Source organism: Cervus canadensis, chromosome 19, assembly GCF_019320065.1.
Source record: "Cervus canadensis isolate Bull #8, Minnesota chromosome 19, ASM1932006v1, whole genome shotgun sequence".
In the NCBI taxonomy this organism is placed as follows: Eukaryota; Metazoa; Chordata; class Mammalia; order Artiodactyla; family Cervidae; genus Cervus; species Cervus canadensis.
Window position 1 is genome coordinate 61,888,209 of NC_057404.1, and position 27,617 is coordinate 61,915,825.

Here is a 27,617-nt window from a genome sequence, read left to right on the forward strand (position 1 = left end):
AAGATACCAATAACCAAAGTTTCTTGGGTACTCTCAGGGGTTCAGACTACAATTTGAAAATCATACTTTGAGAATAAGATTATATGACTAGATTAAAAGCACAGTTATATGCCATTCATAAGAAAAATGTCTAAAGTGTAAGTTGAAAGTATTTACTAGGGTGACAGAAAATAGACCAAAAAATATGCATGTGTTGTTAGAATCAGGCTAGGTAGGCTTTAAGGCAAAATGCATTACTAAATATAAAGAGAGTAACAATATTATGGTTAATATTCTTCAGGAATGTCTAATAATCCTAAATTTATAATGAACCTAATAAACTATCATCTCAATATATAAAGACAAATTTAACAAAGACATAATGATAGTGAAATGTATTACCATAAGGGCTTCCCAGTGGCACTAGTGGTAAAGAACCTGCCTGCCAAAACAGGAGACGTAAGAGATGCAGGTTCAATTTCTGGATCGGGAAGATCCCCTGAAGGAGGGCATGGCAACTCACTCCAGTATTCTTGCCTGGAGAATCTCATGGACAGAAAAGCCTGGCAGGCTGTAGTCCAAAGGGTTGCAAAAAGTCAGTCATAACCAAAGCAACTTAGCACACACTCACATATTACCACATAGTGTAATATGTTGACATGTATCTGTAATTACTAGCTTCTCAGAGAAATGAACAACAAAGTAAACAAGCTTGTTCTAATTGACCTACAGATATGCTGACACTGTAACTGATGCCAGATATTTCATAAAGTGTGTGAGTTTAACCTCCGTATGCTGAAGGTTAAAACTGTGGCTCTCAGAACCTTATGTTCCCATTGAGATGCTTCCTAATAAAGATTGAATTAATTTAAGGGGAAATAATTTAGACTCTAGGATTCTTAATTAACTCTTTTGAGTATTGAGACATTTTATTGCACTTTTAGGAAATACTGCTTGAAGTGACTACTGAAAAGATGCTGCTGCTGCTGCTGCTGCTAAGTCGCTTCAGTTGTGTCCGACTCTGTTTGACCCCATAGACGAAAGCCCACCAGGCTCCACCATCCCTGGGATTCTCCAGGTAAGAATACTGGAGTGGGTTGCCGTTTCCTTCTCCAGTGCATGCACGCATGCTTAGTCGCTTCAGTCGTGTCCGACTCTGTGCGACCCCATGGACTGCAGCCTGCCAGGCTCCTCTCTCCATGGGATTTTCCAGGCTTGAGTACTGGAGTGGGTCTCCATTGCCTTCTTCAAAAAGATGCTACAGCTACTCAAAATAAGTATAGCTTTCCCTACTCAGAATAAGTATAGCTTTCTTCTAATAAAGAATAGTGAGGAAACTTCTCTATGCTCAAGAACGTGGAAGTAAAGAAATAAGATTGCCTCTCAGAGATAAATTATTAAATCAGTTCATACCGGATCAGAAAAAGAGATATTCAAGAATTCACTTCTCCCTGTTCTGCCTGTAGTCCGAGTCCCCGGTCGGGAAAGAAGACTCCTCGAAACAATGCAACTCGCAATAGGGGAATTTATTACTGACTCGAGCCAGGGCCTCCTGCCCTCACCAGGTGTGTGAGGACGAAAGGCCCCGAGCCCCAGTTCTCTCGGGTATTTATTAGGTCAAAATAAGCAGCAGGTAGTTGGCGCAATCGGATTGGTTACACAGTGGGTGGTTGGCGTAAGTGGATTGGTTACACAGTTGGAAGGTAATTTTTGTTGGCCCAACGTGGGGCTTTCAGCTTTCCCCTGATAGGTTCCCTTTTTTCTGGCTAGGCATATGTTGCTTGGCTGGCTCCAGGAGGCCTGATAATTTTGTTACCCTGGGAAACCAGGCCTACTCCTAATCTAGGCTGCCTGCCATGGCATTAGCCGTGACAGCCTCACATTTCCCCCTGTCTGTTGTTCAAGTAGAGGAATCTTCTTCTTTGCCCTGTGAAATTGACTGATATTGTTGTCTCAATATCATAATGTGGATGGTATTTAGGCGCTCCCTAATAAATGAGATCAGACGGTTTAAAATGCATGGACCAAAGGTCAGTAAGAATATTAATATTATGAGTGGACCCAGGAGGGTGGAAATCAAACTGGTCAACCAGGGGGAGCGCTGAAACCAAGATTTAAACCAACCTTGTTGGGCTTTTTGTTCTCTCTTTCGCTGGGCTAGTCCCTCTCTTACTTTCTGGAGAGATTTTTGTACCACCCCTGAATGGTCGATATAGAAACAGCATTTTTTTCCCAGTGCTGCACATAATCTTTCTTGTAGAAACAACAAATTTAAACCTCTCTTATTCTGTAACACTACTTCAGCAAAGGAGCTCAAGGATTCTTGGAGGTGCGAAATGGACTGTTTCCGTGGTTTCGCAACCCCAAGCGGCGCAATAAAAAGAGTCAACTCCCCCACATTTTTCAATTTGGTTTCGATCTCTTTTTCCCCCCAGGCAGACATAGACAGGCACCTGTTCGTAGTACTGTGGGCCTTTTTGCTCACAGTTACAGGTGAACAGACCTAAAGAGCCGTGGGCAAAGAACTTGGTCAGTTGGTGGGGACCAAACCCACTACCGTCAGCCGCCAGCACGCACAAATCAAAGGTCAGTACTGGCCACCATGTCCCTTTGGGGGCCACTTTGGAGCTCGAATTAAGCACTTCTCCAGTCTCAGGATTGTAGATCATCTAAGTCAGGTTAGCCGGCTGATGGGGGTTGTGGCTGGTTCCTCCTGGGCCGATGAAAACTGTTATTAGCAGGAGAGTTAAGAGGGCTCTCGTCGTACGAGTTTCAGTTTTAAAGGATGTGATGGGTGAGGTCTTGCCTCCCCTTCTGCTTGCATCCTCTCTTGTTCTTCCGGGGTGGCTTGCCACAAGTGATTGCAGTTAACCCAGGGCCCGATCCCATCGACCTTAACAGCAGTAGGAGTGGTAAGGAGAACAACATAAGGGCCTTTCCATCTAGGTTCTAATGCTTTAGACTGGTGTCGTTTTACCTAAACCCAATCACCCGGGCCAATATTATGTGAGGGGATGGTTCCCTTGCTTGTTCCCTCGTGTATCTCTCGAATTAATTTTTAAACATGGCTATGCACCTTGCTTAATGCCATCAGTGTTTGCTGGAATTGTCCCAAGGTAGGGGGTGGTAGGCATTTTCTCTCGAATATAGGACACACAGGAGGGGGTCTTCCATACAGAATCTCAAAAGGGGTAAGATTCAGCTTATAAGGGGGTGTTACGCGCTCTAAAGAGTGCGTAGGGAAGGAGGGTCACCCAGTCCCCACCAGTCTCTATTGCCAACTTTGTCAAAGTTTTTTTTAGGGTCCGATTCATTCTTTTAACCTGTCTTGAGCTCTGGGGATTATATTCACAATGTAACTTCCATTTTGTCCCCAGAGCTTGGGCTAGCCCTTGTACAATCTGGCTCACAAAGGCAGGTCCGTTATCAGAGCCCATAGTCACTGGCAGCCTGTACCTAGGCACTATCTCTTCTAAGATCTTTTTTAGCAACCACTGTTGCTGTCTCTCCCTTAGTGGGGAAGGCTTTTACCCACCCCGAGAAGGTATCTACAAGAACCAACAGATAGCGATACCCGTACTTGCCTGGCCCTACCTCAGTGAAATCTATCTCCCAGTGTTGCCCTGGCTCTTCCCCTCGGTACCTCGTTCCAGTGTGCTGCCTTTTCTGTCCTCATCAGCTGGCACACTTTGCAAGCCTGGATTATCTCTCGTACAGTTGTATTTTGTCGAGGGAACCTCAGGCAGGCCATCTGGAGAAGAGTCAAGGTCTTTTTTTTCCTCAAGTGTGTAGTTGTGTGCAGGTGTTCACATAGGTGATGATCCAGGATGGCAGGCAATATCAGGTTGTTGTTTTGATCTCGGTACCATCCATCTTTGTCATCTTTCTGGAGGGTGGTATCCTCATTGATCCAAATGAGGTCAGGGAGGGAATAGTCGGGGACTGAGGCAGACTCCCCATACCAGGAGGTGGAAGTCCCATGGCTAATGTGGGGGCGGCGTAGTCCCAGCTGGCCGCTTTTAGTAGGGCCCGTCTGAGTGTCTGGAAAGCCTGTTTTATTGGCTCAGTCCAAGTCCAGTTTGGGGTCTCTTTACTTCCCTCATACAAGGGCCGGGCCTTCTCAGCAAACCCCATGATCCACAGTCTACAATATCTAACAGTCTCCAGAAACTCTCTCATCTGGCGGGGGGTCTTGGGCTCTGGTATCTGCAATATTGTTTCCTTCATGGCCTGAGTTAGCCACCTTTGCCCCTGCCTGATCTTATACCCCAAATAGGTGACCTCTTGCCGAGATATTTGCGCCTTCTTTGCGCTAGCACGATATCCCAAGGTGCCTAGAGTCTGTAAGAGGTCACCGGTGGCACGGCTGCATGCCTCCTCTGTGGTTCCAGCCAACATAAGGTCATCCACATATTGCAGCAGGATGACCTCTGGGTGGCGAGTCCGATATTCATAGAGGTCTTCACTCAAAGCCTCATTAAACAAGGTAGGGGAGTTTTTTTTTTTGAACCCTTGTGGGAGGCGGGTCCAAGTTTGTTGTACTACCGTTTGGCCTTCCCCCTCAGTCCACTCAAAGGCAAATATCTCCTGGCTCTGGGCCACCAGGGGTAGGCTGAAAAAAGCATCTTTCAAGTCCAACACAGTGTACCAAGTGTACTCAGGCAGCAGACTGCTCAGGAGGGTATACGGGTTGGGGACAGTAGGGTGTATGTCACTCACCCGCTTGTTGACTTCTCATAGGTCCTGGACAGGTCTGTAATCCGTACTCCCTGGCTTCTTCACCGGTAGTAAGGGGGTGTTCCAAGGGGATTGGCACCGCTTGAGAATTCCGGCATCCATGAGCCGCCGAATGTGGGGAGTGATCTCCCGCCAAGCCTCCTGGCTCATAGGATATTGTTTCACCCTCACAGGAGTCGCCTCGGCTTTTAGTTTGATAACGACCGGATGTCTCTGTTTAGCCAGTCCCATTCCTGCTGTTTTTGCCCATGCCAACGGGTATTTGTGGACCCACGGTTGTATATCTGGTGTTATAACCTCTGAGGGCTCAGGCACAAAAAGTCTGTATTCATCTCTTAAAGCTAGAGACAAGACATGTATCGGCTGTCCAAGTCCATCCGTGACTGACATTCTCCCAGGGTCAAAATGGATCTGAGCATTAACTTTAGTCAACAAGTCCCGTCCAAGTAGAGGGGCTGGGCATTCTGGTATCACCAAAAACGAATGGGACACCTGATGGGTCCCCAAATTTACTTTCCGTTCTGTGGTCCAACAATATTTTTTTTGTCCCCGTGGCTCTCTGCACCAAGCTGGTTTTCTTAGACACTGGTCCCAGTTTTTGATTTAAAACAGAGTGTTGGGCGCCAGTGTCCACCATGAAGCCAACGGGTTTCCCCTCCACATGTATGGTTACCCAGGACTTGGGGAGGGGTGCCGAGTCTTGACTCCCCTAGTCACTGTCTTCTCCCACATATAGAACTCGAGTTCCAGGGGAAATTCTCTCTCTTTGGGTTGTTCCTCTCTTCAGGTCCCTCTTAGGGCACTCCTTTTTCTAGTGCCCCCATTCTTTGCAGTAAGCGCACTGATCTTTCTTTAGGGCCTGCCTTTTTGGTCTCTCTTTTCTCCCATCTGGGGGCCTTGAGGCTCCCTCAGTTCTGTTCCGGCCTTTATCCCTGCAGAAAGAATCTTGGCTAGCTATCTCTGGTTCTTCCGGTTTTCTTTCGCCCTATGTTCCCTATCTTTTTTTCTGATCTTCTCAGCTAGTTCCCTTTCTTCCTGACGAAGTCGTTCTTCCCTTTCTTCTGGGGTCTCCCTATTATTAAATACCTTTTCAGCTGCTTTCAGTAAGTCTTGTATTGTCTGTTTTCTTAACCCCTCTATCTTTTGTAATTTTCTCTTAATATCTGGGGCTGCCTGATTCACAAACACTAGTAGAACTGTAGCACGTGATTCCTCAGCCTGGGGGTCCATGGGTGTATATTGCCTGAAGGCTTCCATTAGCCTCTCTAAGAAGGCTGACGGGCTCTCAGTGGGCTCTTGCCTTACTAAATTTACCTTTGCCAAATTTGTCGGCTTCTTAGCTGCGGCCTGCAGGCCAGCCATTAGAGTCTGGCGGTACACTCGGAGATGCTCCCTACCTTCCACTCGCTCAAAATCCCAGTTAGGCCGCAACAGAGGAAACCCCTCGTCCACGAGAAGAGGCTGGGCGGTTGGTCTCCCGTCGACCCCCGGGACCCGTTTCTGCTCCTCTGCCAGGATTCGCTCCCATTCTTCCATGGTGAAGAGCACCTGTAACAGCTGCTGGCAATCATCCCAGGTGGGGTTATGAGTGAACACAATGGAATCTAAGAGGTTAATGAGGCCTTGGGATTTCTCCGAAAAAGGAGGATTTTGGGTTTTCTAATTATACAGATCACTCGTGGAAAAGGGCCAGTACTGATAGGTTTGCTCTGTGTCTGGGCTAGCTGGTCCCACCCGGACGGGGAGTGCCTGTACAGTAGATGAAGGTAACTCTGGGTCCCCATGATCTTGCTCACCCCTATTTTTTCTATTTTTTCTCCGGGGTTGGGATTCCCTTGTCCCTTCTGATTCATCGGGGTGGGGGGGGGGGGCTCTTCCCCCCGGGGGGCTCCTGCAATGGAGGAGGGGCATATGGTGGGGGCCTAATTTCCGTCTCCAAGTCAATCAGGTTCCAGTCCGAGGATTCCTGCAAGACCGGTTTTGGGCCCTTATTCTTGGCTTCCTCTGGGGGAGTGGGAGTTTTTATAACCAGGGCCTGTACATTAGGAGAATCAGGGAGTTTGTGAACAAAAAGTTTTAACCATTCGGGCGGATCTTTTGCTAGATCTTGCCAGACCATAACATATGGGACTTGGCTCGGGTGGCCCCAGGGATCAGGAGCCATAACTTTTTTTTTTCACCGCCCGAATAATAGAAGGTTGAAAAGTTCCCTCTGGAGGCCATCTAACTTGGAAGGTGGGCCACTCTGCAGAGCAAAAGGTTATTAATTTACTCTTTGTAACTAGTAGCGACAGATCATGTGCTCTAGCCCTGACATCCGAGAAATGATCAGTCATGAGAGAGAGTGAGGTAGATTTTCTTTGCCCCATAGTGAGAGTCAGAAGAAGTCATCGAGAATTACCACCAATAATTCCTATCAGGAGTGGTGGCGGCCAGGAGGTTGGGCTTGTGGTATGCTTCGTGGAACTATTTGAGTGCCTTAGTCGCTGCACAGAAGTTTTCTTGCTGGGGGCGGGCACCCTAAGGGTTTCTAACCCGTTCCGTGACCCCCTTATCCTTTCACGGGAGTCTTCCAGTGGCAGGCGCCCTATTGGCTCTTAAGTGCCTGTCCCGTGCCCACACAGACGGGTTTTTATTTGGCCAGATTCTCGGTTTAGAATACGAGAAAAAAAAGAAAGGAGTTTCACCCTCTCGGGCTCCCGTTACTGGGGCTGACTTGTTGGGAGGCCTTCAGAATCCGCCAGGGAGTAGCCCTGGCCAGGACTCATCAGTTGCCCCGACAACTGTCTGCCCGTTCACTGAAACTCCCAGAAACAGAAATGAGGCTCCAAGGCTTTATAGGACGAAGTAGACAACGACACATCAGAGAACGAGACAGGAGACAATGCCGGCAGTTATACAGAAAAACACACAGACAGACACACATCGGCCGACAACACAGATCCTCTGGAACAAGGGTCACCTTACCGTATGGCGTCCACTGTTCCCCAGATTCGGGCTTAGGAGAGGAGGTCTCCTTCCCGCAGAGCTGGCTGCCTCCCAGCGCGCTCGCTGGCCTCGGCCTCATGCCAGCCGGAACGGCCAGTCCGTTCCCTCATGGAAAGCTTTCCCTAACGCCAGACAGCTTCCTGCTTCACAGCAGGGTCTTGGCTTTACTCTGGTCTTTTTGCGCTAGACACCTTCCTGCTTCACAGCAGGGCCTCGGCTTTACTCTGGTCTTTTTGCGCCAGACACCTTCCTGCTTCACAGCAGGGCCTCGGCTTTACTCTGGACTTTTCTAGACCTGCCTGAGCACCGGTGCTATTACCTGTCTTTTTTCCCCTTTGTTCCAAAGAGCGTTCTTCCCCGGTCAAGGGATCCAGGACGAGCTCCCAAATGTTCTGCCCGTAGTCCGAGTCCCCGGTCGGGAAAGAAGACTCCTCAAAACAATGCAACTCGCAATAGGGGAATTTATTACTGACTCGAGCCAGGGCCTCCCGCCCTCACCAGGTGTGTGAGGATGAAAGGCCCCGAGCCCCAGTTCTCTCGGGTATTTATTAGGTCAAAATAAGCAGCAGGTAGTTGGCGCAATCGGATTGGTTACACAGTGGGTAGTTGGCGTAAGCGGATTGGTTACACAGTTGGAAGGTAATTTTTGTTGGCCCAACGTGGGGCTTTCAGCTTTCCCCTGATAGGTTCCCTTTTTTCTGGCTAGGCATATGTTGCTTGGCTGGCTCCAGGAGGCCTGATAATTTTGTTACCCTGGGAAACCAGGCCTACTCCTAATCTAGGCTGCCTGCCATGGCATTAGCCATGACAGCCTCACACTCCCATACTAGGGAAGTTTTCAGCTATTATCTCTTCAAATATTTTCTCAAATCCCTTCTCTCTCTCTTCTCCTTCTGGGACCCCATAATGATAATGTTGCTACATTTAATGTTGTCCCAGTGGTCTCTTAGGCTGCCTTTGTTTTTTTTCACTCTTACATCTGTATTCTGTTTTGTGGCAGTGGTTTCCACCTTTCTGTCTTCCAGGTCACTTATCCATTCTTCTGCCTCAGTTATTCTGTTATTGATTCGTTCTAGATTATTGTTCATCTCTGTTTGTTCCTTAGTTCTTCTAGGTCTTTGGTAAACATTTCTTGCATCTTCTCCATTATTTTCCTGAGATCCTGGATCATCTTCACTATCATTATTCTGAATTCTTTTTCTGAAAGGTTGCCTATCTCCCCTTCATTTAGTTGTTTTTCTGGGATTTTATCTTGTCCCTTCATCTGGGACATAATTCTCTGTATTTACATTTTAACTCTAACAATTTAATAACTCTCTGTGATGTGGTTTTCATTCTGGAGGCTGTAGGATTGTAGTTTTTCTTGCTTTTTCTGTCTGCCCTCTGGTAGATGAGGCTAAGAGTCTTGTGTATGCTCCCTGATGGAAGGGACTGGTGCTGGGGAAAACGGGGTTTTGCTCTGGTGAGCAGAGCTGTGCTCAGTAAAACTATAATTGAATTGTCTGCCGATGAGTGGGGCTGCACTCCCTCCCCCTTTTAGTTGCTTGGCCTGAGGCAACCCAGTCCTGGCGTCTACAGGTTCTGTGGTTTCAAGAGGGCTTATACCAAGGGGGAACTCCCAGGATTGCTGCTGCCAGTATTCACCTCCCTGCAGCGAGCCACTGTCAACTGTGGCTCCATAGGAAACCCTCCAGTATCAGCAGATAGGTCTGATTCAGTCTCCTGTCTGGTCACTGCTCCTTTCCCCCAGGTCCTAGAGCAAGCAAGATTTTCTTTGTACCCTCCAAGAGTGGAGTCTCTGTTTCCCCTAGTCCTGTGAAAGCCCTGAGATCAAATCACTGGCCTTCAAAGTCAGATTTCCTGGAGATTCCTAGTCCCTTTAGCAGATCCCCAGACTGGGAAGCTTGACATGTGGCTAAGACCCTTCACAACAGTGGGAGAACTTCTTTGGTATTGTTGTTCTCCAGTTTGTGGGTCACCCACCTGGCAGGTATGGGATTTGATTTTACTGTGATTGCATCTGTCCTACTGTCTCATTAAGGCTTCTTCTTTGTCTTTGGACGTGGGGTATCCGTTTTTCGTGGGTTCCAGCATCTTTCTCTTGATGGTGGTTCAATAGCTAGTTGCGATTTTGATGCTCTCTCAGGGAGATGAACACATGTCCTTCCACTCCACAATCTTGAACCAATCTGCCTTTGCTAACAATTGTGGTGATGTGGCCCTTGTTACATACCTAGTGGGACAGCTTGGTAACTCTGGCCATTCAGAGGAGACAATTAACTTATTTTTCTCTGATTCTTTTGCTTTACTGCCTATGATTTGTTTTCCTGGGCATTTTCACCTAAAATACATTCACCAATCTACCAATCAGTGAACACAAGTCGTAACTGGTTTTTGTAAATGAAAGTAGCATCTTAAAAAAAAAAAAATTCTGCATTAGGTTACAGTGAGTTAGCTCCCCAGAGTCTGATTCCCTTGCATGTACCAGAAATCAAAGTCCCAGACACCCAGAGCTTAACTGAAATGAGATGATGGCCTGAGGTCCTCTTGACTGTGGGTCTGTTGGGAGGACAGCATACCTCTCATGAGAGATAACCGACCTCACTGCCTTACGCTCCCTTCTCACTGCAACACTTATGACCCCAGGTAAGGGCGTGCTCTGGCTCATTATCCTGAGTTTGAGCGTCAGGCGAGTGTACACTCCATGGTTCTGTTTCTTCACAACAAAGATTTGGAGTGACGGACATAAAGCTCTCGGCATGTCACAGCTCTCGGGTCTTGGGCAGACCATGTTATAGCTCTCAGGTCTCGAACAGACCATGTTATAGCTCTTAGACAAATCAGTGTTACAGCTCCGTGTTACAGTTCTATTTTATTTAAAAAATAGCAGGAAAATCCATCTTCGAGGCGTGAGGGCATGTCGACCCACAGACGCCAAGAGAAGAGTGCCGCAGCGCGTGGGGGAGAGAGAGAGAGAGAGAGACCCCCAGCCCGTTGGCTCCTCTTTTTATATATTTTTTTCTCCCCCTGGGCCTGCCCTATGTAAATTGGGCTAGCCAGGAGTGTTGTTTGTTCTACCTGAGGTCCTCACTCCTGTCCTCAGACCTTCTTTTGTTCTATTTTTGCAGGCTTTTTTCTTCCTTGTCTTTTAGCCACCGCCATTCTATACTCTTGTTTTCTATTCTAACTACCTAACATTCCCCCCCCTCAAGAGATGGGAGGCCCAACTCTTTGGGAATAGGGGCGTCAAGGTCTTTCTTACTTCCTGCTGAACTGGGATGGCGAGGGGCATTGGGCCTTCCCCTCTTGCTAGTCTCAAGACTCAGAGTCTTATAGCAGAGTCCATCTAAGGGTGAGTGGTATTTTCCGTGGTCGACTGTAGCTTTGTATCTTTGTTGAACTGGCGCTGCATGTCGTAGCTTGACCTGGGCAGAGACAAGACAGGTTAGACAATTGACAGTACATGGAACAATCATAAGCAGCATCAATATGGCATAACAAGGACTAGCAGGGGCATTAACCAATTCCAAATTCACATCACCAGGATGGCTCAAGTCCCTTCTTGTTCAGGGATCAGAAGATCTATCTCCTGTCTGTCTTGGAGTACCATCCCTACCAAGCTGTGTAGGCTCTTTAGAGTTATCCTGAGAAATCTTATCTCCAGAAACTTAATATTTGGGATGTTCATTAGATGGCACTCATTTGTCATCCTGAATAGGCATCTGAGATCTCCCAGGTGCTCACAGGTGTACTGAGTGTCCTCTTCTGTTTTCTTCCACAGCTTGACTCGTGAGTAGTGAATCCAGGAGTCATGTTCTGGTACCTTGACTGCTTTGGGGGTAGAAAGTATTACAAGGTAGGGGCCCTTCCATGTGGGCTGGAGTTGAGCCTTTGGGGACCCATCTTTCCAGACTTTAATTAGGACTTGAGTCCCTGGAGCATATAGTGGTGACTCCTTAGAATCTTTGGGGTTCTGGTTGACACCCCGTAAGTGTATATCCTGTTGGAATTGCCCAAAGGCCATGGTATAAGACTGGAGGGTCTGCACCTCTGGATCTAGGAAGAGGTCATTGATATAAACAAAAGGTCTCCCATATAGCATCTCATAAGGACTAAGACCAACCTGTTCCTTAGGGGCAATACAAGTGCAGAGGAGAGCTATTGGTAAAGCCTCCTTCCACCCAGGGAGTTCTCCTGGGTTATCTTTTTTATTGCTGATTTTAAGAATTGGTTGGCTCTTTCTACTTTTCCTGAAGACTGAGGCCTCCAAGCACAATGGAGATAATAAGTAATGACCAATGCTTTAGAGACCCTTTGGGCGACCTTAGAAATAAATGATGTCCCATTGTCACTTTGTAATGATCTGGGCAGACCAAATCTTGGAATGATTTCATGGAACAGCTTTTTTACCACCTCCTCACCCTTCTCAGTTCAGGTGGGAAAGCCTTCAATCCATCCTGTGAATGTATCTATCATGGCTAATAGGTATTTATATCCTTGAGAAACTGGCATCTGGGTGAAGTCCATCTGCCAGTCCTCTCCTGGGCAGGCCCCACGTCTTTGGATGGGCTGGGCTAGCTGGAGTCTTCAAGCTCCTTGGGGGCTGTTTAATTGGCAAGTGGGACAAAAGGAGACCACTTGCCTTATAATTGTTTGAAGGCCTGTTCGTTTTAAGGAACTTTCTAGTAATCTTTGGAGGGCCTTTTACCCTAAATGAGTAGTGGCAGGTAAGGAGTTAACCAACTTCCATTGGAGGTTTCCAGGCAGAAAAAGGAGTCCCTCCTTTTGGAACAACCCCATATGATCTTCTTGAAAGCCCTCACTCTTAGCTTTAAGAGTCTCACCTTCAGTATATGAAGGAGTTTCTGGCAAATTAGTCTGTGGAACTAAGGTCATGGTTCTGTAATGCTGCTCTCTTAGATGCCTGATCAGCTGCCTTGATTCCCTCGTGCCACTTCAGTGCTCCCTTTTTGGTGCCCTGTAGTGTGGGAGACTGAAACCTCAGTGGGCAGATGGACTGCCTCCAAGAGTCTAAGAATTTGATCACCATATTTGATTGGGGACCCTCAGGTGGTCAAGTGGCCCCTTTTCAAATAGCAGCACGTGCATGTAGCACCAGAAAGGCATACTTGGAGTCAGGGTAAATGGTTACTCTTTTTCCTTTTCCCAGCTCTAAAGCTCGAGTCAGGGCTATGAGCTCAGCCAATTGGGCTGAAGTACCTGGTGGCAGATGCTTAACCTCTATGATTTCAAAATTGGAGACTACTGCATATCCGGCTCTTCTTTTTCCATCCAAGACAAAGCTGCTTCCATCAATGTACCAGATTTCCTCAGGATTGGCCAGAGGATCTTCCAACAATCCCTCTCGGGGTTTTGTCCAGTGGTCCAAGGTTTCTAGGCAAGAGTGAAAGGGAAGAGAGCCCTTGGGGGTAGGCAGGAGGGTGGCTGGGTTAAGAACCTCACAAGGGGATACAGTGAGGCCTGGATTTTCCATCATTTCTTGATATCTGAAGATTCTTTGATCAGACATCCATAAATGGCCTTTCCCATTTAGGAGTTGTTTTACTTGGTGGCTGGTAAAAATAGTTAGTTTGTCCCCAGAGGAGAGTTTTAAAGCCTCTTCTATCATGATTGCAACAGCTGCAAGATTTCGAAGGCAGGGGGGCCAGCCTCGGGCGGTTGGATTGAGCCTCTTGGCTAAGTAAGCTATAGGCTGGGGCTCAGATCCCAACGTTTGAGTGAACACTCTCAAGGCTGTTCCCTCTCTTTCATGGACATAAAGTTGGAATGCTTTTTCTGGTTCTGGCAACCTCAAGGCAGGTGCCTGAGTTAAGGCCTGTTTTAGTATAGCCTCTGCCTTCTTTTGAGGAGTTCCCCACATCAGTGGGATTGAATCATCTCATCCCTTTAAGCTTTCATATAAGGGCTGGGCAATTAGACCATAGTTGGGTATCCAGTTTCTACAATACCCAGTTAGCCCAAGGAAAGCTGGCAATTGTTTTCGAGTCGTGGGGGAGGGCAACTAGAGGATTCCTTGTACCCAATCAGAGGACAGCCTCCTGGACCCGTGTGTAACCTGAACTCCCAGGTAAGTGACCTTTGTCTCAACCATCTGTGCCTTAGCACGGGAGACTTTATATCCCCTTTCTGCCAAAAAGTTTAGAACCTGAATTTTATGTCGTTGGGCATTTTTTTTTCATCTGGAGAGCAGATTAGTAGGTTATCTATGTATTGTAATATTTTCCCATTAGGTCCCAGGTCCAGATCTAGGAGATCCCAGCTAAGGGCCTGTCCAAACAAGTGGGGGCTATCTCTGAAACCCTGAGGTAATATTGTCCAAGTCATCTGTTGGTGTTTTTCTCCTGGGGCCTCCCACTCAAAGGCAAAAAGATATTGGGATTCTTTAGCCAGTGGTATGCAAAAAAATGCATCTTTGAGAGCCAAGACTGTAAACGACTTGGCACTGGGTGGTATTTCTCCCAAGATTACATAGGGATTGGGTACTGTGGGATGGAGGGGGACTACAACTTCATATATGATATAGAGATCTTGAACCATTTGCCAGGTTCCATCTTTTTTCTTTACTGAGAGGATTGGGGTGTTGCATGGCAAATTGGTGGGGACCAATAGCCCACAAGCAAGGAATTTATTTATTGAAGGCTGTAGTCCCTCCCGAGCCTCCCTTTTGAGGGGATATTGTTTCTGGCTAGGAAACCGAGTGGGATCTCAGAGGACAATGATAACCAGTTCAGCTTGATGGGCTCGTCCAGGAATTCCCTGGTCCCACACCTGGGGGTTAATTTTGTCTTCCCATAGTTTTTGGTCCCTCTCTATTGGAGAAGGTGTAATGGGTTCTTCAGTACTAACCAGAAGCTGTGGGGCCCTAGGGGCTGAAAAGCTTCCCGTCACAAGGGTGGTCCCCAGTTTAGTGAGTATGTCTATTCCCATTAAGGGAGTAGGACAGTCAGGGACCACCAGGAACTGATGGGAAATTATCTGTCCATCCCAGCAACAAAGAAGTGCTTGGGTGAATCTTCTAGTAGTTGCTTTTCCTGTAGCACCCAAAATGGTACAAGTTTGGGAGGAGAAGGCTCCGGAGTAGGAGATCAAGACAGAGCAGGTAGCCCCTGTGTCAACCAAGAAATTCTCGGACCTACCTGCCACATCCAGTTGCACCCTTGGCTTCAGCCCCGTGATGGTTATCTGTGACAGGCGGGCTGGCTGGAGAGGGCCGCTTCAGTCCTCTTGAACCATCGTGAGGGAAGGCTTGGCCCTTGATCTTGAGGCTCTTGGGTCCCGAGGGCAGAGTGCCGCCCAGTGTCCCAGTTGATGGCATTTGTAGTAAGCCATTTTAGGAGACTTGTCACGGTTTGGACACTCTTTGGCCCAATGCCCCACCTGTCTACAGATTAGGCATTTGCCTCGTGCCTTGTCATTCAAGGCCTTGGGGTTTGCCATAGGGCTTCCCTGGAGGGTGGCCAGCATCTGGGCATGCCTTGTCTCCTTCTCTCCCTCTCCTGGGCCTTGGTCTCTTTCTCCTGTTCTCTGTTATAAAAGGTATTGGTGGCTGTCTGGACCATCTCATCTAAAGAGGAAGCAGGGTCCTGCTGCTGTAGCTGTTGTAACTTAATTCTGATATCTGATGCACATTGGGATAGGAATTTGTCCTTTAAAATCACCTGTCCCTCCTAAGAGTCTAAGTCCAGATTGGTAAACTTTTGGAGGGCCTCTTTTAGCCTTTCCAGAAAGGCAATGGGGTTCTCATTGGGCTCCTGAGCTTTTGCTGAGACTGGGCACAGTCCCACGAGTAATAGGCTTCCCTCTATTTCCATGGGTGGACTTCCTTAGGGGTGAGTCTTTCTGAAGCTTATCCTATGCAGCACTGTTGCAACCAGAGAGCCAGGCGTCCCTGGGTCAGGGTGCAGATCCCCAGGCAGGCTGAGGCATGACAGCTTCCTAGAGATTGAATCCCCAGGCAGGTTGAGGCATGATGGCCTCCTGAGAATTGGGTCCCTGGGCAGGTCGAGGTATGACGACCTCCTGGGATCCCTGGACTGGCGGATCCCTGAGCAGGTTGAGGCGTGACAACCTTTCGAGGACCAGATCCCTAGGTAGGTCAAGGCAGGTTGACCTCCTAGGACCCCTGGGCTGGAGGTGGGCATCCCCAAGATCTCCAGCATGACCAGTGCTGGGTAGGATTGAGGGGTTGTAATCTTAACTCATTGATGGTTTGTCCACCATGGATGGGAATAGATATCATGATGTAAAGCACTCCAGTCCTGTACCCTGAGACTGAGGAACAGTGTAACAGTCATAAGCCTTATCCTCTTACTCTAAGGGATTGTAAGTCACTGATTTCTTCCTTAGTCCTCCATAAGAGCAGGTTAGGGTGTCTCCAGTGGTAAACATTTCCTTGTCATAGACCCACTTTAGGTAATAACAGAAGTACCGATAAAGGAGCGGGTTATCTGGCCCTATTAGGGACATTAAGGTATTTTAATAATAGGCTGGGTGGAGCAGTGTTGCCTACAAGAGGGCAGAGTCCTGGTTGTAGGGGTTAGTAAGTGGCTTAAGAACAAATTTGTTAAGAGGCAACAGACCAGATGTTCCATAAAAGTGGAGTGGAGATTTGATCCAGGGGTGCATTTGTAGCTTTAGGAGAAGGGTGGTAAGGGTTTGGACCCAAACGGCCTTCAGGGCTAACTCCCAAAGTGGCAAACATTATCCCTGGAAGCCAAATTGCCTTTGAAGGGATGCCACCAACAGAGGGACTTCTCGCAGGCATTGTGTGCCTGTCACCTGCCTTAGTGGGTCCCCTGAGGTATACTGCTGTTGCACGTGTTGTAGGGAATATGGAAGGTGAAGGCCTGAATATCTGGAGGGGTTGAATATTATACAGTATTTCCCTCCTAAGGGCCAGCTACTTTCTGGTTGTCTCTCTAGAAGGTTGTAGAGGCGACACTGTGGGCCTGGATGTGGCTCAGGAAGAAGCATGAAACAGGAGGGAGAGGTCAGAGCACAACCTTTGAAAGAAAGGCGTAGCCCGAGGGCTTAGCGTGTACCAGTTAAAGTCAGCTGGGTCCAGATGACACGTCAGACTCAAGGAAACCTTACTCCCCAATCTGTGAGCCGGAAGACGCACCCAGAGGAGGCAGGACAGCTCTAGTTCAGTCGCTCAGTCGTGTCCGACTCTTCACGACCCCATGAATCGCAGCATGCCAGGCCTCCCTGTCCATCACCAACTCCCGGAGTTTACTCAAACTCATGTCCGTCGAATCGGTGATGCCATCCAGCCATTTCATCCTCTGTCGTCCCCTTCTTCTCCTTCCCCCAATCCCTCGCAGCATCAGGGTCTTTTCCAAAGAGTCAACTCTTCGCATGAGGTGGCCAAAGTATTGGAGTTTCAGCTTCAGCATCAGTCTTTCCAATGAACATCCAGGACTGATCTCTTTTAGGATGGACTGGTTGGATCTCCTTGCAGTCCAAGGGACTCTCAAGAGTCTTCTCCAACACCACAGTTCAAAAGCATCAATTCTTCAGCGCTCAGCTTTCTTCGCAGTCCAACTCTCACATCCATACATGACCACTGGAAAAACCATAGCCTTGACTAGACGGGCACTTGTTGGCAAACTAATCGCTCTGCTTTTTAATACGCTATCTACGTTGGTCATAACTTTCCTTCCGAAGAGTAAGCGTCTTTTAATTTCACGGCTACAATCACCATCTGCAGTGATTTTGGAGCCCAAAAAAATAAAGTCTGACAGTGTTTCCACTGTCTCCCCGTCTATTTGCTATGAAGTGATAGGACAAGATGCCATGATCTTAGTTTTCTGAATGTTGAGCTTTAAGCCAACTTTTCCACTCTCCTCTTTCACTTTCATCAAGAGGCTTTTTAGTTCCTCTTCACTTTCTGCCATAAGGATGGTGTCATCCGCATATCTGAGGTTATTAATATTTCTCCCGGCAATCTTGATTCCAGCTAGTGCTTCCTCCAGCCCAGCATTTCTCACGATGTACTCTGCATGTAAGTTAAATAAGCAGGGTGACAATATATCAGCCTTGACATACTCCTTTTCCTATTTGGAACCAGTCTGTTGTTCCGTGTCTAGTTCTAACTGTTGCTTCCTGACCTGCATATCGGTTTCTCAAGAGGCAGGTCAGGTGGTCTGGTATTCCCATCTCTTTCAGAATTTTCCAGAGTGTCTTGTGATCCACACAGTCAAAGGCTTTGACATAGTCAATAAAGCAGAAGCAGATGTTTTTCTGGAACTCTCTTGCTCTTTTGATGATCCAGCAGATGTTGGCAATTTGATCTCTGTTTCCTCTGCCTTTTCTAAAACCAGCTTGTGCATCTGGAAGTTCACAGTTCACGTATTGCTGAAGCCTGGCTTGGAGAATTTTGAGCATTACTTTACTAGCGTGTGAGATGAGTGCAGTTGTGCAGTAGTTTGAGCATTCTTTGGGATTGCCTTTCTTAGGTACTGGAATGACAACTGACCTTTTCCAGTCCTGTGGCCACTGCTGAGTTTTCCAAATTTGCTGGCATATTTAGTGCAGCGCTTTCACAGCATCATCTTTCAGGATTTGAAATAGCTCAACTGGAATTCCATCACCTTCACTAGCTTTGCTTGTAGTGATGCTTTCTAAGGCCCACTTAGCTTCACATTCCAGGATGTCTGGCTCTAGTTGAGTGATCACATCATCAGGATTATCTGGGTGATGAAGATCTTTTTAGTATAGCTCTTCTGTGCATTCCTTCCACCTCTTCGTAATATCTTTTTCTTCTGTTAGGTCCATACCGTTTCTGTCCTTTATTGAGCCCATCTTTGCATGAAATGTTTCTTTGGTACCTCTAATTTTCTTGAAGAGGTCTCTTGTTTCCCGTTGTATTGTTTTCCTCTATTTCTTTGCACTGATCTCTGAGGAAGGCTTTCTTATCTCTCCTTGCCATTCTTTGGAACTCTGTATTCACATGAGTCTATCTTTCCTTCTCTCCTTTGCCTTTCACTTCTCTTCTATTCACAGCTATTTGTTAGGCCTTCTCAGACAACCATTTTGCCTTTTTGCATTTCTTTTTCTTGGGGATGGTCTTGATCCCTGTCTCCTGTATAATGTCATGAACCTCCATCCATAGTTCATCAGGGACTCTGTCTATCAGATCTAGTCCCTTAAATCTATTGCTCACTTCTACTGTATAGTCATAAGGGATATGATTTAGGTCATACCTGAATGGTCTAGTGGTTTTCTCTACTTTCTTCAATTTAAGTCTGAATTTGGCAATAATGAGTTCATGATCTGAGCCACAGTCAGCTCCTGGTCTTGTTTTTGCTGACTGTATAGAGCTTCTCCATCTCCGGCTGCAAAGAATATAATCAATCTGATTTCGGTGTTGCCCATCTGGTGATGTCCATGTGTAGAGTCTTCTCTTGTGTTGTTGGAAGAAGGTGTTTGCTATGACCAGTGAGTTCTCTTGGCAAAACTCTATTAGCCTTTGCCTGCTTCTTTCTGTACTCCAAGGCCAAATTTGCCTGTTACTCCAGGTGTTTCTTGACTTCCTTCTTTTGTATTCCAGTCCCCTATAATGAAAAGGACATCTTTTTTGACTGTTAGTTCTAGAAGGTCTTGTAGGTCTTCATAGAACCATTCAACTTCAGCTTCTTCAGCCTTACTGATTGAGGCATAGGCTTGGATTACCGTGATATTGAATGGTTTGCCTTGGAAACGAACAGAAATCATTCTGTCGTTTTTGAGATTGCATCCAAGTACTGCATTTCAGACTCTTTTGTTGACCATGATGGCTACTCCATTTCTTCTAAGGTATTCCTGCCCACAGTAGTATATATAATGGTCATCTGAGTTAAATTCACCCATTCCAGTCCATTTTATTTCGCTGATTCCTAAAATGTTGACACTCACTCTTGCCATCTGCTGTTTGACCACTTCCAATTTGCCTTGATTCATGGACCTAACATTCCAGATTCCTATGCAATATTGCTCTTTACAGCATGGGACCTTGCTTCTATCACTAGTCACATCCACAACTGGGCATTGTTTTTGCTTTGGCTCCATCCCTTCATTCTTTCTGGAGTTATTTCTCCACTGATCTCAATGCACTGTCAAAAGACAGAGAAGTGGGTGGTTCCCCAGTGTCTGGGATGATCCTGCCACTCATCAGCATATGAATTCACCCTGCCAGCAAAACCTAGCCAGGCAGCATTCCATGGTCTGCACCCTTCAGAGTGTGCTTCTTTCTGAATCCTAACCAAGCTACCTCTTACCTGTAGCTTTGTCTTTCACTGAATTTTTGCAATGAGACATCAGATCCTGAGCTTCATTAGGTCCTGAAGCTGGGCATCCTGGGTTTTTGTGGGGCTTGAGTCCCGGTAGAGAGAGCTGAAGGACAGGAGGAAAAAGCAGTGGGACAAACGTGCCAAGGAATTGCCTTCATAGCCTCCTGGAAAATTTGCTAAATATCTCACTGGTGCTCACAGTTTTCATTGGCCTGATCCTTGGCACAGAGAAGAGTAAGGACAGAAGAACCCCCACCAGCTTGGGTAACAGCTACTGGAGCTCAGCAGATAGTGCCTTTGGGACATACCAAAGAGTAGCCTCTCCAGAGTCCCTCAGTTGCACCCACTGCTGCCCGCCTGTTTGCAGGGGATTCGAGGAAACAAGAAACAAGAGATTGTAAAGGAATTAAGATTTCGTTAGGCATATGTCCCTCCAGCCATAGGAGCGAGGACCCCTCCTACCTTAACAGGAGGTCTTCTGGAATCTGAGACTGAGTCCCGTGAGCTTTCTGCTGAGTTTGTTTTTCGCTGTCCCAGTTTCCAGCACGACGGGCACTTCCCCTGTGCTGGGTTTTCTTCGAGTTCTGCTTCTGTCCGATGAGCTTTGCCGAGTTGGGCTCCTGCTGTGCTTGGCCTCTTCCTTGTGGGGGCCGCGCGGAGGTGGTTTCAGCCAGGTTAAATCCGAGTCACGGCACCATAGATGTCAGGGGAGTGTAATCTCCTCAGTTCTGTCTCGTCACAACAAAGATTTGGCATGACGGACGTTAAAGCTCTCGGCATGTCACAGCTCTCGGGTCTTGGACAGACTGTGTTATAGCTCTCGGGTCTCGAACAGACCATGTTATAGCTCTTAGACAAATCAGTGTTACAGCTCCGTGTTACAGTTCTATTTTATTTAGAAAATAGCAGGAAAATCCATCTTCGAGGCATGAGGGCATATTGACCCAAAGACGCGAAGAGAAGAGCGCCCCAGTACGCGGGGGGAGAGAGAGAGAGACCCAGCCCTTTGGCTCCTCTTTTTACATGTTTTTTCCTCCCCCTAGGCCTGCCCTATGTAAATTGGGCTAGTCAGGAGTGTTGCTTGTTCTACCTGAGGTCCTCACTCTGGTCCTCGGACCTTCTTTTGTTCTATTTTTGCAGGCTTTTTTCTTCCTTGTCTTTTAGCCACCACCATTCTGGACTCTTGTTTTCTATTCTAACTACCTAACATGAGCATCAGATAAGAATAAGCCAGTACATCTCTCCCTACTGTTTTTCATAGATTTGACAACAAATACATTGGACCCCTCGGATACTGTTAGGACAGTGAAGTATTAAGGTGATAGAATTCTCAGACTTGGAACATTTTATGGTGTAGAGATAAGTGAAAGTGAAAGTGTTAGTCACTCAGCTGTGTCTGACTCGTGACTCCATGGACTGTGTGGACTGTAGCCCTTCAGGCTTCTCTTTCTATGGAATTCTCCAGGCAAGAATACAGGACTGCATAGCCATTCCCTTCTCCAGGGGATTTCCTGACCCAGTGATCAAACTCAAGTCTCCTGAGGTGCAGGCAGATTCTTTACCTTCTGAGCCACCAGAGATAAGAAACAAGTAAGCAATAGTACAAGACTGGTGTAAGTGTTACAGAAGTAAGGGATACAGAAAATGTCTGTGGGTATTCAGAGGAAACAGAAATCGCCTCTGCTTGAGGGAGAAGACTTAATGGAGGAGGTAGTAGGTAAAATGGCTCAGTAGTAAAGAATCCTCTTGCCAATGCAGGAGATGCAAGTTTGATACCTGGGTTGAGAGAATCCCCTGGAGAAGGAGATAGCAACCTACTCCAGTATTCTTGCTTGGGAAGTCTCATGGAGAGAGGAGCCTGGCAGGCTACAGTTTATGGGGTCTCAAAAGAGTCAGACATGACTTTGTGGCTAAACACCACCAACAAAGTATGTAAAACAACCTTGAAGAAGTGTGACTGATAAAGTGATATTTTCGAATCTATTTAAAAATTCTTGCTTATCCCCACACATATGCTTAAATCCCCTGGGTGGCTTCCTGCTGGTAGAGACAAAGACTGAAATACCCAGCATGTCTGCTTATCCAGCTTTATCTTACCCTGCACTCTCTGCTCACCTGTACTCTGGCCTTCTCTGGGTTCCTGTGTGATGCTGGGCTCCCTCCAGGTCTAGCGGCTTTGGACATGCCACTCTCTCTGCCTGAAACCCACCCACACACCATCTCATCTGTATTTCCTAATTTGCACCTACAAAGTCTCTTGATTTCAGTTAAAAGTGAATCTCATCTAAGTCTGCTTGTTACAGTGTAAATGCCATCCGCTGGTTAAATGCTGTCATGTACTGCTTCACTTTTATTCCAGTACCTGCATTGTGCTGTTTCACAGATCTAATGACACATGTCCCTGTGTGATTATTTGATTTGTCTGAACCCAGATACTCCAGACTGTAAACTCAAAGAAAGATGAGACATTATCTGTTTTTTTCCCATTGGATGCTTACCACCCTGCATACACTCACCCACCACCTGACCCATGCATGGTTGCTGTGCAATAAATATTTGTTGAATGAATGAGAAATGCAAAAATGGAGAAGTTGTTTTAGATTGTGGGCAAAATGCAAATCAAAATACAGAGGTGAAAACTGCCCAAGCTCAAGGACATAGGAAATTATGCTTTAATGGCAGAGATTTATTACTTAACTGCGGGATATGCAGAGATGAGTTAGTTAATGCCTCAGGAAAGGACTAACCCTCACTAAAAGCACTTCTTGCTACCAACCAGATTCTTGACAGAAAGAAAAAGTTGTTATTCATCAAGTGGTAGAAAAATGTGACAAAAGTCAAATAATTTAGGGAAACAATTAGTAATGTTTCAAAAACATTTGTTAATGGATTGTACAAAATATGGTTAAGGTCAGGTACCAGTGCAAAACCAAAGCCTTGAAAGAAATGAACAAAGCACCTTGTCTGAGCCTGCAGTGACACTGTTAGTTTTTCAGAAAGAACTGGTCTTAGAGCAAATCAAGCATAGACAAAATTTCCTTTTTTAAAATTATATTAATGCAAAATTTACACACAGTGAAATGCAAAAAAATCTTAAGGGTATAATTTGAAGATTTTGAAAAATTCACATGAATCTAATCTACAACATTTTCCAGATGATAGAATTTTCCCTTCCTCCCAGACAGTTCCTTCTTGTCCATCCCCAGTTGGCTCCCTCTCCCACAGGAAGCTGCTGCTGTGAAATCTAAATCCATAAAGTAGTTTTGCCTGTTTTGGATCTTCATAGAAATTAAATTATACAGTAAGCATAATTTGGTGTCTGGTTTCTGTTGCTCAGCATATTTTGGGGATTCATCCATGTTGTTGCATATTGCAGTGGTTCACGCCTTCATGTCACTTCAGAGTAGTCTGTTGTCCAAATATACCATAATTTATTTACTCATTTTCATTTCGACATGCATTTGGATTGTTTCCATTTAAGACTTATTAATACTATAAATAAATAATACAAATTATTAACTTCATATCAACTTATGAATAAATTTACTATGAACTTTATTGTACAAATATTTGTGGATATACATTTATTTTTTATATAATTTTATTTATCTATTTGTTTTTGGCTGTGCTTGGTCTTCGTTGCTGCGAGGGCTTTTCTCTAGTTGCAGCGAGTGGGGGCTACTCTTTGTTGGCAGTACATGGTCTTCTCATTGTGGTGACTTCTGTCGTTGTGGAGCATGGGTTTGAGTAATTGTGGCACATGGGCTTGTAGGATCTTCCTGGATCAGGGATTGAACCCGTGTCTCTTGCATTGGCAGGCAGGTGGACTCTTTACCACTGAGCCACTAGGGAAGCCTGGACATATGTTTACTTTAATCTCAGGTATATACCTAGGTGGTGCAGTGGTAAAGAATCCACTTGCCAAAGCAGCATGCAAGAGCCATGGGTTTGATTGGGAAAATCCCCTGGGGTAGGAAATGGCAACCTGCTCCAATATTCCTACCTGGAGAATTCCGTGGACAGTGGAGCCTGGCAGGCTACAGTCTATGGGGTTGCAAAGAATAGGACACAACTGAGTGCACGTGCACGCGTGTGCGCGCCCACACACACACATACACGCTCCCCCCGCCCTCCCACCAGGAAATTGATGGGGCATCGGTTCAGTTCAGTTTAGTCCCTGAGTCATGTCTGACTCTTTGCGACCCCATGGACTGCAGCACGCCAGGCTGCCCTGTCCATCACCAGCTCCCAGAGCTTACTCAAATTCATGTCCACTGAGTCGGTGATGCCATCCAACCGTCTCATCCTTTGTTGTCCCCTTCTCCTCCTGCCTTCAGTCTTTCACAGCATCGGGGTCTTTTCCAGTGAAGCAGTTCTTCACATCTGGTGCCCAAAGTATTGGAGTTTCATCTTCAGCATTAGTCCTTCCAGTGAAATCTAAGTTGTCATTTTTTTTTATATAGCTAGTGATTTCTGTTTCCTAAGAAGTGTTTGCCTAACTCAAGTTGGCAAAGAAATTATCCTCAAATTTCCCTAGATGTATTAACATTTTAGCCTTCGCTTTTAGGTTTATGATCTTAAGTCAGTGTGGGTTTATTTCTGAAATTTCTGTGCTTTTTGGTTGATCAGCTTATCTGTCCTTTTGCCAGTACTACCCTAGCTTGATTACTATAAAGTTATGCTATTTCTTGAAATCAAGTAGTGTAAACTCTCCAATCTATTTCTCCTTTTTCAAGATTAGTTTTCTAGGTATTTTGTATTTTCATATACATTTTGGAATCAACTTACCAGTTTCTAAAAGCAAAACAAACTTTAAAAATCCTGCTGAGATCGTGATTGGGGTTGCATTCAATTTACAGATCAATTTGGGAAAACATAACATTTTAACAATATTAAGTTTTCCAATTTATTGATGTATATTTCTCTTAGTTCAGGTGTTCTTTAATTTTTTCTCAGCTATGATTAATAGTTTAGTGAAGAGCTCTTACACTTATGCTATTGCTATTCTCTGAGTACCATACTTTTCATATTATTATTTAGGATGGTTTTATGTTTCATTTTCTAAGTACTCATTGCTAAAATCTGGAAAAAAAACAATTGATTTTTGTATTTGACTTGTGTTGGTATCCTGTAAATCTTTCTAAAAGTACTTAATAATTCTAGGAGTTGTTTTGTAGATTTTTTGGTATTTTCAGTGTAAATAATTTATTATATTTAAATATGGAAGAGTTTTAGTTTTTTTCCAGTACTTACATATTTTTGTTTTGCATTGTCTCATTGACTAGAATCTCAAGAAAAATGTTGACTAGAAGTGGTGAGTGAACATCCTTGCTTGTTCCCAATATTAAGAAAGCATTCAGTTTTTTACCAGCAAACATAATTTTAACTGTAGGTTTTCTACAAATGTCTCTTATTAGAGTCTGTTCCTAATGTACTAGTTTTTAAAAGTCACTTCTTTAATTCTGGGCTCTTCTGGGTCACTGTTGCTGCGTAGGCTTTTCCTTGGCTGGGGCAAGCAGGGGCTGCTCAATAGCTGTGGCCCGGGCCTCTAGTGTGGCGGCTTCTCTCTCGCTGCAGAGCGCAGGTGCGTGGGCTCCGGTGGCCGTGACCCGTGGGCTCAGGACTTGTGGCTCCCGGGCCGAGAGCACAGGCTCAGTAGTTGTGGCACACAGACTCAGTTGCCCCACAGCATGTGACGTCTTTGCCCTTCATCGAACCCGTGTCTCCTGCATTGGCTCTTTACCTCTGACTCTTTACCACTGAGCCATCAGGGAAACCCTGTTAATTTTTTTTTTTTTTAAATCATGAAGATGTGTTGATTTTTTTTTTTAAGTGATTTTATTGAAGTGATCATATAATTTTCTCTTTTCATGCTTATGTGGTTAACTGTATCCATTGATTTTTAAATGTTGAACTAACTGTGCCTTCCTGTGAAAAATTTCACTTGGCTGTATTTCTTTTTTATACATTATTAGATTTAAATTACTAATAGTTTGTTAGGGAATTTTATGTCTATATTCATGAGAGATATTGGTTTGTAAATTTATTTTTGTAATGTCCTTATCTGGTTTTGGGATCAAGATTGTCGTAACCTTATAAAATGTATTGCAAAGTGTTTTTCTCCTATTTTCTGAAAAAAATTGTGCAGAATTAGTATTATTTCTTCTTTACTTGCTAGGAGCATTCATTAGACACTCCAGATTAGCCTGGAATTTCCCTTGAGGGAAAGCTTCTGATTACAAATTGAAAGAAATATTGTAATAGTCAGATTTTCTAACTTCTTATATCTGTTTTGGCAGTTTGTGTCTCCTTCCCCCAATTATTTTCTTGCATTTTTCCCGAGTTGTCCAGTTTTTGCTTGTCTTTTAGTATTATTTATTTATTGTTGGACGTGTTGGATCTTGGTTGTGACACACGGGATCTTCCATGCATCATGTGGAATCTTTTGTCGTGGCAAGTGGGCTCAGCAGTTCAGGCATGCTGGCTTGGTCACCCCATAGCATGTAGGATTTTATTTCCCCAAGCAGGGAAACCTGTGTCCCCTGCATTGGAAGGTGGATTCTTAACCACTGGACTACTAGGGAAGTCCCTGTCCAGTTTGAAAAAATAACATAAAAATTTTAATGATACTATCTTTTTGAAATTTAATGTCTGCAGTTTCCCTAGTGATACCCTCTTTCATTCTTTATACTAATATTTTCCCCTCTTTTATTGTTGATCAGTCTAGTTACAGGTTTATCAATTTTATTAATCCTTTCAAGGAATCCACTTTTGACTTTGACTTTAATGTTTATATTCCATTTTACTTTTTGTTTATATTCTGATTGCTGCTTTTATATTTATTATTTTATTCCTTTTATTTATTTGAATTTAATTTAATCTTTTTATAGCTTTAGTTGAAACTTAGTTTAGTTCTTCTTTTCCAATATAGAGCTGCAAAGCTCCCTTTAAACACCACTTTTACAGTATCACACAAACTTATATCTGTTGTGATTTCATTATTATTTAGTTAAAAGTGTTTCCTAATTAGTCTATGTTTTCTTTTTGGACCTATCAATTATTTATAAATGTATTGCTTTACTTTCAAACATTTCGATATTTTCAAATATTTGATATTTTTTGTTCATTGACTTTTACTTTAATTTTTATTATGATCAAAAAACATAATTCACATGATTTTAATCCTGTTACATTTTGAGACTCCTTTTTTGTTGTTGTTCAGTACATGATTTATCTTGGTGACTATTACATGTGCATTTTAAAAGAGTAAGTATTCTCTAGGTGCTGGGTGTAGTATCCATAAAAACAAGCAGTTAGATTAAATTGCTTGGCAGTGTTAAGTCTTACATTCTTCCGGATTTCTCAGTTTGTTTATTCTAACAGTGACTGAGAAAGGAGTGTTAAAATATCCAACTATAATTGTGGCTTTGTCAGTTCTTCTCTTTAATTTTTTCAGGTTTTTCTTTATGTAGTTTGAAACCCTGTTATTAGGTACATTGGAAGAGGATTATGACTTCTTAATAACTGACTCTTTAGCATCTTGGAATGTACATTTTTAACCTTTTGTATGTTTACAATGGCTACTTTAAAGACTTTATTTCCCAGTGCCAGCATGTGTCATCT

General features: G+C 45.0%; 1 protein-coding gene and 1 long non-coding RNA gene across 2 annotated transcripts in view; one reads left to right on the forward strand and one right to left on the reverse strand.

Annotated features, from left to right (window-relative positions):
• Nucleotides 1-1,046, forward strand: part of LOC122422385 — a 74,904-nt gene extending 73,858 nt beyond the window's left edge. Inside the window, exon 3 of the long non-coding RNA XR_006263803.1 lies at nucleotides 924-1,046. This is a non-coding gene — a long non-coding RNA (uncharacterized LOC122422385). The remainder of the gene's footprint in view (nucleotides 1-923) is intronic.
• The window catches only part of LOC122422380 (rho GTPase-activating protein 20-like), a 480,282-nt gene that overhangs the window by 394,947 nt on the left and 57,718 nt on the right, over nucleotides 1-27,617 (reverse strand). The gene's annotated exons all lie outside the window — the stretch shown is intronic.